Raw genomic sequence first — 12,210 nt, forward strand, 5'->3', positions numbered from 1 at the left:
GCTGCAGCGACAAGTTGGGCCAAATTGCTTGGCAGTGTTTTCATGCATTAGTTGTTGCAGGAAACATTTTTTTAACTTTGTCTCCCGTCCTTTGGTTTTGACAAGAGATGCCCAAAGACATGAGAAGTATGGCAGGTTCATTGAAAATGCTTAATAAATACACTCCCCCCCCAGGTACCACCTCAGAAAAAACTTGTCTCTCCAAGTGCCACCATCATGACCAACACAGTAGCGTAGTAGGCCTAAGTGTTCATTAAAGACAAGGCAGAGTATATTTCATTGTAATAGTGCACAGTTTGAACAGTAACACTGCGTTTGGATATTTGATAGTCGGTTTAATTAAGGGATTCTTTGGCACACCACTAGGTGGAGCCGGCGTACCACATTTTGAGAATCACTGGTCTATTATAGTTTTTATTAGGGATGTCCGATAAATGCGTTAAAATGTAATATCGGAAATTATCGGTATCGTTTTTTTTATTATCGGTATGGTTTTTTGTTTTAAAAAAAAAAAATATTTTATTTATTTTTTTATTAAATCAACATAAAAAACACAAGATACACTTACAATTAGTGCACCAACCCAAAAAACACAAAAGGGTTGTTTCTTTCTGTTATTAATATTCTGGTTCTTACATTATATATCAATATATATCAATACAGTCTGCAAGGGATACAGTCCGTAAGCACACATGGTTGTGCGTGCTGCTGGTCCACTAATAGTACTAACCTTTAACAGTTAATTTTACTCATTTTCATTAATTACTAGTTTCTATGTAACTGTTTTTATTTTGTTTTACTTTCTTTTTTATTCAAAAAAATGTTTTTATTTTATTTATCTTATTTTATTATTATTTTTAAAAAGTACCTTATCTTCACCATACCTGGTTGTCCAAGTTAGGCATATTAATGTGTTAATTCCACGACTGCATATATCGGTTGATATCGGTATCGGTTGATATCGGCATCGGTAATTAAAGAGTTGGACAATATCAGAATATCGGATATCGGCAAAAAGCCATTATCGGACATCCCTAGTTTTTATGTTATTAACGTGTTATTAATCATAACCCACCTTGTCAAAGTCTCCCCAAACGTGTCCCAATGTGTTGTGCTGCAAACATTGTTTGTCTAATCCAGGGGTCGACAACCCAAAACGTCGAAAGAGCCATATTGGACCAAAAATACAACAACAAAAAATCAGTCTGTAGTCGCAAAACATTTAAAGTCTTATATAAGTGTTATAATGAAGGCAACACATGATGTAAGTGTCTATATTAGTTGTATTAGCCTACTATCAAAATGACTTTAAAATCCTCATATAAGTGTTATAATGAAGGCAACACATCATGTAAGTGTCTATATTAGCTATAATAGCCTACTATCAAAATGACCTTAAAATTATTATATAAGTGTTATAATGAAAACAACACATGATGTAAGTGTCTATATTAGTGTCATGTTCTGTGTTTGTTTTGTTATTTTCTGGTTGTTTAAGACTCTTTTAGTTCCTGTTTACGCTCCCTTGTTTGGTCACCATGTCAACTTATTTGTTTCACCTGTCTCATGTGTTGGGCTCACGCACCTGTTTTTAATCATGAAGAGACTATTTAAGCCTGTAGTTGCCAGGTAGTCGGCCTAGTGACATTTACTCTTGATACTCTGTTCTTGCTACGTGCTACTCTGATTTTGCCATAGTTCATGTTTATTATCTATGTCATAGTTCATGCTGCTCTGCTCACGTCACCGTAAGTGTTTTTGTTTATGACCATAGTTCAGGTTGTGTGTTTAAGTTTTTGTACCCTGCGCCAAAGTTTTGTGCCTCCGCTGTGAGCGCTTTTTGTTTGTACCTTTTTAGTCAAGAATGAAATCATGTATTTACCTTCAAGTCGTGTTTGCTATAGTCCGTTTGCATCACGGGAAAACACTCCTCGCAGCAAGCTGCGAAATCCTCGCAGTAAGCTGCATCATAGTCCACGTCATGACAATTAGCTATATTAGCCTACTATCAAAATTACTTTCAAATCCTCATATACATGTTATAATGAAGGCAACACATGATGTAAGTGTCTATATTAGTTATATTAGCCTACTATCAAAATGACTTTAAAATCCTCATATAAGTGTTATAATGAAGGCAACACATGATGTAAGTGTCTATATTAGCTATATTAGCCTACGATCAAAATGACTTTAAAAGTCTTATATAAGTGTTATAATGAAGGCAACACATGATGTAAGTGTCTACATAGACATCAATACATCAGTATATAGACTCAATATCCCTCTTCAAATCAAGACTCAAAACACACCAATTCCTGACTGCTTATTCATTGGAATCATCTTATCTTCTCTATCTTTGTTGTTGTTTTTATCCAATTTGATGTTATTGTTTTGATTTTGTACGGTGTCCTTGAGTGCCCAGAAAGGCGCCTTATAGGTAAAATTGATTATTATTATTATTATTATATTAGCTATATTAGCCTACTATCAAAACTACTTTAAAAGTCTTATATAAGTGTTATAATGAATGCAACACATGATGTAAGTGTCTATATTAGCTATATTAGCCTACTATCAAAACTACTTTAAAAGTCTTATATAAGTATTATAATGAAGGCAACACATGACATAAGTGTCTATATTACCTATATTAGCCTACTATCAAAACTACTTTAAAAGTCTTATATAAGTGTTATAATGAAGGCAACACATGACGTAAGTGTCTATATTACCTATATTAGCCTACTATCAAAACTACTTTAAAAGTCTTATATAAGTGTTATAATGAAGGCAACACATGATTTAAGTGTCTATATTAGTTATAATAGCCTACTATCAAAATAACTTTAAAAGTCTTATATAAGTGTTATAATGAAGGCAACACATGATGTACTGTAAGTGTCTATATTAGCTATATTAGCCTACTATCAAAATGACTATGTGTCGCAGGCTGAAGCAAATCTTCGTTGACAGAAATGTTGAAATGTAATATTTATTCTACACATTTTTACAATATTAGAAACCATTAGTACATCAGAGGCTACTCAGAGGATGAGATAACTCCTGGAAATGACTGTCTTAGAATGGCCAAAGGTGTGTGTCCAAGTTAAAGTTCTTCTAATGGATTTATTACAATCTTTGCAAGCTGGGTAATGTTTGCTGTGGTCTGGAACAACATGGCACAGAAACAACTATCAGAAATGCAGCCAATATTACATACAGATAGCGTGATGAGACATGCAAATATAAATTATATACAAAGAGGATAAAAGTAAAGGATATCAAATGAGCTCAAATATACCTACAAATGAGGCATAATGATGCAATATGTACATACAACTAGCCTAAATAGCATGTTAGGTTGCAGTCATGCACTGACCAAATATGCCTGATTAGTACTCCAACAACTCAATAACATCAACAAAGCCCACCTTTGTGCATTCACGCACAGCATGAAAGTTTTCGTGGACAAAATGAGACAAAGAAGGAGTGGAAGATTGTACTTGTAAACAAACTGTTGTGTCACAGTCCACCACACTATGGTGAGTTCAAGAACCGCCGAAATTAGTAGGACAAAACGATGTTGACCAAATACTCTCATCAGTGAAGCATACACACAAACATATTAAACAGTGGGCTTTCTAACAATTGGGAAGGTTTGTGTCATGTTTGTCCTTTAACAAAAAACATACTAACACAAAAAAAAGATTTCCCCCCCATCTTTTTCCATTTTCAATCCTTTTTTAAAAATGCTCCAGGGAGCCACTAGGGCGGCACTAAAGAGCCGCGGGTTGCTGACCCCTGGTCTAATCATTAGAGTTTGTATGTTATCAACGTGTTATTATTCATCATTTTTAATAATATCTCCCCATCCACACCATGCCAAAATCTCCCCAAATTTGTCCCAAACGTTTGTGCTGCAAAATTATGTTGTCTAACTAATACAGTTTTTATATGTTTGACATGTTATTGTTCATAAATAGCCCCAAACTTGTCCTAATTGTTTGTGCTGCAAACATTTTTTGTCTAACTCGGCGGTTCTCCAACTTTTTTTCCACCAAGTACCACTTCTGAAAACACTCTCCAAGTACCACCATAATGACCGACGTTGAAACACAGTAGCGCAGTAAGCCTAAGTATTCATTAAAAACAAGGCAGATGTTTGTAGTATATTTACAAACCCCAAAACAAGTGAAGTTGGCACGTTGTGTAAATGATAAATAAAAACAGAATACAAAGATTTGCAAATCCTTTTCAACTTATATTCAATTAAATTGACTGCAAAGACAAGATACTTAACGTTCCAACTGAGAAACTTTGTTATTCTTTGCAAATATTAGCTAATTTGTTTCAAAAGCTGGCACAATTGGCAAAAAAGACTGAGAAAGTTGAGGGATGCTCATCAAACACTTATTTGGAACATCCCACAGGTGAACAGGCTAATTGGGAACAGGTGGGTGCCATGATTGGGTATAAAAGCAGCTTCCATGAAATGCTCAGTCATTCACAAACAAGGACGGGGCGAGGGTCACCACTTTGTCAACAAATGTGTGAGCAAATTGTTTAAGAACAACATTTCTCAACGAGCTATTGCAAGGAATTTAGGGATTTCACCATTTAAGGTCTGTAATATGTTTAAAAGTTTCAGAGAATCTGGAGAAATCCCTGTAGGTAGGCGATGATATTATGGACCTTCAATCCCTCAGGCGGTACTGCGTCAAAAACCGAAAAAGCGCTGAAAAAAAATCAGTGTGTAAAGGATATCACCACATGGGCTCAGGATCCCTTCAGAAAACCACTGTCAGTAACTACAGTTGGTCGCTACATCTGTAAGTGCAAGTTAAAACTCTACTATGCAAAGCCAAAGTCATTTATCAACAACACCCAGAAACGCTGCCGGCTTCTCTGGGCCCGAGCTCATCTCAGATGGACTTATGCAAAGTGTAAAAGTGTTCTGTGGTCTGACAAGTCCACATTTCCAATTGCTTTTGGAAACTGTGGACGTCGTGTCCTCCGCAACAAAGAGGAAAAGAACCATCCAGATTGTTCTAGGCGCAAAGTTGAAAAGCCAGCATCTGTGATGGTATGGGGGTGTGTTAGTGCCCAAGACATGGGTAACTTACACATTCCTGAAGGCACCATTAATGCTGAAAGGTACATACAGGTTTTGGAGCAACATATGTTGCCATCCAAGCAACGTTACCATGGACGCCCCTGCTTATTTCAGCAAGACAATGCCAAGCCACATGTTACAACAGCGTGGCTTCATAGTAAAAGAGTGCGGGTACTAGACTGGCCTGCCTGTAGTCCAGACCTGTCTCCTATTGAAAATGTGTGACGTAATATAAAGCCTAAAATACCACAACCGAGACCCCCAAACTGTTGAACAACTTAAGCTGTACATCAAGCAAGAATGGGAAAGAATTCCACCTGAAAAGCTTCAAAAATTGGTCTCCTCAGTTCCCAAACATTTACTGAGTGTTGTTAAAAGGAAAGGCCATGTAACACAGTGGTAAAAATGACCCTGTAACAACTTTTTTGCAATGTGTTGCTGCCATTAAATTCTAAAGTAATGATTATTTGCAAAAAAAAATTTAGTTTCTCAGTTGGAACGTTAAATATCTTGTCTTTGCAGTCTATTCAATTGAATATAAGTTGAAAAGGATTTGAAAATCATTGTATGCTGTTTTTATTTACCATTTACACAACGTGCCAACTTCACTGGTTTCGGGGTTTGTAATATATAGTATATTTAATATTTTTGGCCACTGTAACATTACACAGTTTGAACAGTAACACTGTGTTTGAATATTTGATATGAAGTTTGACTAAGTGATTCTTTGGCACACCACTATGTGGAGCCCTCGTACCACAGTTTGAGAAACACTGGTCTAACTATTATAGTTTTAATGTTATTATTCTGTGTTATTATTTCAAACCAGCCTTCCAACCACCTTGTCAAAATCACCCAAACTTGTCCCAATCATTTGTGCAACTTTTGTGCGGGTTTGTGCTTCAAACATTTTTTGTCCAACTATTATAATTTTTTATAGCTTTTATGTTATTAACTTATTATTAACCCCCACCATAGCTTATCAAAAATATCCCCATCCTTGTCCTATTCGTTTGTGCAACTTTTGTGCTGGTTTGTGCTTCAAACATGTTTTGTCTATTAGAAAAAAAAAAAGTATAGTGTTTGTTATTAACTTGTTATTATTAACTTCTATCATTGTTATTAATGTTGTCATTATGGTGGTACTAAATGAATACTTGGGTCTACTATGCTACTGTATTTTAATACTGGTCTTGATGGTGGTACTTAATGAATACTTCGGTCTACTACACTACTGTATTTCAATGTTGTCATTATGGTGGTACTTGATGAATACTTAGGTCTACTACACTATTGTATTTTAATGTTGTCATTTTGGTGGTACTTGATGAATACTTAGGTCTACTACACTATTGTATTTTAATGTTGTCATTATGGTGGTACTTAATGAATATTTAGACCTTCTACGCTACTGTATTTTAATGTTGGTAATAATGGTGGTACTTAATGAATACTTAGGTCTACTACACTACTATATTTTAATGTTGTCATTATGGTGGTACTTAATGAATATTTAGACCTACTATGCTACTATATTTCAATGTTGGTCATAGTGGTGGTACTTAATGAATATTTAGACCTACTACGCTACTGTATTTTAATGTTGGTCATTTTGGTGGTACTTGATGAATACTTAGACCTACTACACTACTGTATTTCAATGTTGGTCATTATGGTGGTACTAAATGAATACTTGGGTCTACTACACCACTGTATTTCAATGTTGTCATTATAGTGGTACTTGATGAATACTTAGGTCTTCTACACTACTGTATTTTAATGTTGTCATTATGGTGGTACTTAATGAATACTTAGGTCTACTACACTACTGTATTTTAATGTTGTCATTATGGTGGCACTTAATTAATACTTAGGTCTACTACACTATTGTATTTCAATGTTGTCATTATAGTGGTACTTAATGACTACTTAGGTCTACTACACTACTGTATTTTAACGTTGTCATTATGGTGGTACTTAATGAATACTTAGGTCTACTACGCTACTATATTTTAATGTTGGTCATAATAGTGGTACTTGATGAATACTTAGGCCTACTACGCTACTGTATTTTAATGTTGGTCATAATGGTGATACTTGATGAATACTTAGACCTACTACACTGCTGTATTTTAATTTTGTCTTTGTGGTGATAGTTAAGGAATACTTGGGTCTACTACACTACTGTATTTCAATGTTGTCATTATAGTGGTACTTAATGACTACTTAGGTCTACTACACTACTGCATTTTAATGTTGTCATTATGGTGGTACTTGATGAAAAAAGCTTGACAGCCACTGAGTTAGACAACAGATGTTTGCAGTGTTATTGTACTATTTCTCACGCTAATCTGGGATAGGCTCCAGCTTTTTTGTGACCTGGGAGTGGATCAGCGATATTAAAAAAAAGAAAACACGCATGCATTCTTGCAGAAGCTCGTCTCAGCAGGACGTCAGCGACGGCCTTTGCTGAGTAGCAATGTTCAGCACGAGATAAATTAGTGTCCGCTCCATCCCTTCCATGCTAGATCGTTAAGATTCATTAACATATTTCCCAGAAAGACTTCATTTCTCCTTTCACGACACAGCGAGCGCGGCGTTCTCAGGCGTGTGCTTACAAGACACTTGGGCTGTGTGGGCTTCACAACACGCTGAGATGATTAATCATGGAGAACATGGATCGTTTGTCAGTGGTACAAATGAACGGTATCACAACCCCATGTTGATATCGGCTATCGGTCCCATGGCGGCCCACAAAAACACGTACGGGATCATGGGATCATTTTACTCAAGTCATTTACAAAGAGGTCAACATGCTGGGCTATAGGCTAGCATGCTTACACAGCTGCTAAGCACACAATAGCACACAAACAAGACAAACGTAATAATTAATAATTAATAATTGAACAATATTGCAGACTAAAACAGCACATTTGTCTACATAAACAAGTATCATATAGTTATAGTTACATATTACTTACACATCCAAAGTCTCCAAGGCGGAAGCGTATTAGAAAGTATCCAGTAACAAACGTGTCCGCATCAGATTACTGCGTCATGAGTTTAATTTCATGAATTAAATACCGTTAAATACGTGTGCGCTTTATTATCCGATTAGTCGACTAATCATTAGATAATTGTTGACAATTGACGAAGTACCCAGTAACAAACGTGTCCACATCATTCATCTTACTGCCTCATGAGCTTAACTGAATGAATTATTGTAGCAACTAGGTGTCGCAAAAAACAATCACCACTCCATTTCAAGCTTCTTTAGCAGCAGAAATCTTCTCAGGCTTTCAAAACACCATCGTAGCAATGTTGGCATTTGATAAGGATTGATGTTTTTTTATTGTTTTACATTGCAGTATATGTATGTATTGTTTTATAATTTTTTTGTTTAATACTGCAGTGTAAAACTACACATTTGTCAACATAAACAAATATTAAATCATGATAGTTGCATATCACTTACACATACAAAGTCTCCAAGGCGGAAGCGTATTAGAACATATCCAGTAACAAATGTGTCCGCATCATTCAACTTACTGCGTCATGAATTTAATTTCATGAATTAAATGGCGTTAAATACGTGTGCGCTTTATTATCAGATTAGTCGACTAATCATTAGATAATCGTTGACAATTGACGAAGTACCCAGTAACAAACGTGTCCACATCATTCATCTTACTGCCTCATGAGCTTAACTAAATGAATTATTGTAGCCACTAGATGTCGCAAAAAACAATCGCCACTCCATTTCAAGCTTCTTTAGCAGCAGAAGTCTTCTCAGGCTTTCAAAACACCATCGTAGCGATGTTGGCATGTGTGACTAAATCCAAGAGTGTATGGTGTGCGACTATGTTGTGGAGATTACCTGAAGAGTGTTACCCGGAAGTGTTGAGTCCAAGGGGGGCAAGTCAAGCTCGGAGATCCGTGAGACAGACGTGAGATCGAGGGTAGGAGAGAGGCGTCAAAAGTCCGTGTCCGGGCGGGAGGTCGAGATCCAAAAGGCAGCCAGGTAAGCAGAGGGAACTCGGGAAAGACGAGACACACAACTCGTGTCGCGGGAACGGAGGTAGGCTGCTGGAACAGCAAGGAGGACACGGGACAAAATGAACACGACGGATGGGAGGAGCACCGAGAGAGAAAGAGTGCATAGAGCTTGATATATTCGGCTTACTGTACGGGACAGGTAGCTACGTTCTGGCACGGGATAGCAGCTTGTGCAGGCTTATGAAGGCAGGTCCTCTGATCAGTGACAGGTGTGCTGATTGCTGGCAATTGATTGCAGCTTTTTCTGCAGCCGCACTGACGCCAGCACGGTGCGCTCCCGGAAGTGCGCTCCCGGAGGTGCGCTCAGCACAGCGCACACATGAATGCGCACTGAGGTGTGCTCAAGCCGTGACACGATACTCTGTTTGAAAAATACTGGTTCCCCATTTTTTTAATTTATAAAATTTTTAACGAGCATGACGGCGCGTCGTCACGTCATGACATTGCTAGTTTTACAAGCAGAGGAGCATGTTCGGGAGCACACGGAGTACTTACAAGCAGACACAGCGTGTAGACAGAAAAGGGATAACTGACGCATTTTGGTCTAAAAACTAAAGATAAAGGTGAAGTTATAATACTAAAACACTCTCATGAAGAGGTGCTTTAAGACATGGCTAGTTAGCTAGCGGCTTGCATCCACCCGCAGTCGGCAGTGTTTTAGCTACTTCTAAATCACTAATCCTCGCCTCCATGGCGACAAATAAAGTACGTTTCTTACAAGTATCATTATCACTGCAGGACGAGGAATAGCTAAACATGCTTCACTACACACCGTAGGGGGATACAATAGCTCACCGCTAACAGCAAGCTAGCACCCCTGAATGTAATTAAATGCCATGGGTGGATCGACACCAAACATCCACTGTAATGATATCAAGTACAAGATGATGACATGATTACATCGATATTTTTATCAGCACAAAATCTTTTTTTTTAAATGTATATTATCTTTATAAAGTCAGGAAATGTGTCCCTGGACACATAAGGACTATGACCAATGTATGATCCTGTAACTACTTGGTATTGGAACGATACCTAAATTTGTGGTATCATCCAAAATGAATGTAAAGTATCAAACAACAGAAGAATAAGTGATTATTACATTTTAACAGAAGTGTAGATAGAACATGTTGAAACCGAAAATAAGCAGATATTAACAGTGAATGAACAAGTGGATTAATAATCAGTTTGTACAGTTTGTCCCTCATAATGTTTACAAAATAATAGAATGATAAATAACACAATATGTTACTGCATATGTCAGCAGACTAATTAGGAATCTTTGTTTGTTTACTTACTACTAAAAGACAAGTTGTCTAGTATGTTCACTGCTTTATTTAAGGACTAAATTGCAATAATATGTTTAATGTACCCTAAGATTGTTTGTTAAAATAAAGCCAATAATGCAATTTTTTGTGGTCCCCTTTATTTGGAAAAGTATCAAAATACATTTTGGTACCGGTATCGGGACATTTGGAGCGTTTAGACTGGCATAAAAAACAATCAGATGTGTGTCACTTGAGGGCCAAAAAAAATTAACTTGGTGTGCAGTGTAAACGGGGCCAAATTGCTATGCGATACCAAAGTGAGTGAGTGGTATGCATAGTTGCATGACCTCACGTTCATCACATGAATATTTCATCAATGAAGCAGAGTGTGAAGGCGAGTTGAAGAGTGCAGCCGTCACAAAACCGGAGTGGAAAGTTCCTTTTTCTGCTCCCAGGTGTTGCTGCTCCTCCTCCGTGTGCAAATCAGCTAAGGGACCACTGCGAGTGGGCTGCCCACTGTCACACCAAGCCAACGACTGCTGCTCAGAAACCATTTTAAAGAGCTTAGATATTACATGCGGGATATTTGTGTCTTTCAGGAAAACACACACACTCCTGTGTGTTACTTGTTTTGTGTTGTCAAAGTGCACTTGTGTGATCTGTGCACTTCTGTCTGCTTATAGTCTCTTTTCTTATGTTTCGCACTTGCAGGTTCCGTTTGTCAGCAGTGAGCGGAGCAGCTCGACTTCTGCATGTTCACTTGGACGTCGCCAATATGTCGAGGTGAGTCCAAACCCGTAGGCGGCACATGTTGGCACGTCCCGAACCAAACACCGATGGCTTCTTGTGACAATGGAAAATTAATAATTACCATATTTTTTCCCGGCTATATTCAAGCCGCACCCACAACATTTTCGAGTATATATATATATATTTTCCATATATAAGCTGCATCGGACTATAAGCCGCAGATACACTATATTGCCAAAAGTATTTGGCCACTTGCCTTGACTCACATATGAACTTGAAGTGCCATCCCATTCCTAACCCATAGGGTTCAATATGATGTCAGTCCACCTTCTGCAGCTATTACAGCTTCAACTCTTCTGGGAAGGCTGTCCACAAGGTTGCGGAGTGTGTTTAAAGAAATTTTCCACCATTCTTCCAAAAGCACATTGGTGAGGTCACACACTGATGTTGGTCGAGAAGGCCGGGCTCTCAGTCTCCGTTCTAATTCATCCCAAAGGTGTTCTATCTTGTTCAGGTCAGGACTCTGTGCAGGCCAGTCAAGTTCATCCACACCAGACGCTGTCATCCATGTCTTTATGGACCTTGCTTTCTGCACTGATGCACAGTCATCTTGGAATTGTCCAAAATGTGTTGGTATCCTGGAGCATTCAAAGTTTATTTCACTGGAACTAAGGGGCCAAGCCCAACTCCTAGAAAAACAACCCCACACCATAATTCGTCCTCCACCAAATTTCACACTTGGCACAATGCAGTCCAAAATGTAGCGTTCTCCTGGCAACCTCCAAACCCAGACTCGTCCATCAGATTGCCAGATGGACAAGCGTGATTCATCAATCCAGAGAAGGCATCTCCACTGCAATAGAGTCCAGTGGTGACGTGCTTTACACCACTCCATCCCACCCTTGGCATTGGACTAGGTGATATATGGCTGATGATCAGCCATATATGGGCTAATTGGAAGGTCACATGAAGTTAGGAGCTCTGTAGCAACTGACTGTGCAGAAAGTCTTTGCACTATTC

The 12,210-nt window shown here is 38.0% G+C and overlaps 1 protein-coding gene across 1 annotated transcript in view; it reads left to right on the plus strand.

The window, feature by feature from the left end:
- Positions 1-12,210, plus strand: part of LOC133622324 (beta-1,3-galactosyltransferase 1-like) — a 331,493-nt gene that overhangs the window by 215,433 nt on the left and 103,850 nt on the right. The window contains exon 2 of the mRNA XM_061984937.1: positions 11,152-11,223. The gene's annotated coding sequence lies outside the window, so the exon portion shown is untranslated. The remainder of the gene's footprint in view (positions 1-11,151; positions 11,224-12,210) is intronic.

The sequence above is a fragment of the Nerophis lumbriciformis genome, linkage group LG23 (genome assembly GCF_033978685.3).
Source record: "Nerophis lumbriciformis linkage group LG23, RoL_Nlum_v2.1, whole genome shotgun sequence".
Classification (NCBI taxonomy): domain Eukaryota; kingdom Metazoa; phylum Chordata; class Actinopteri; order Syngnathiformes; family Syngnathidae; genus Nerophis; species Nerophis lumbriciformis.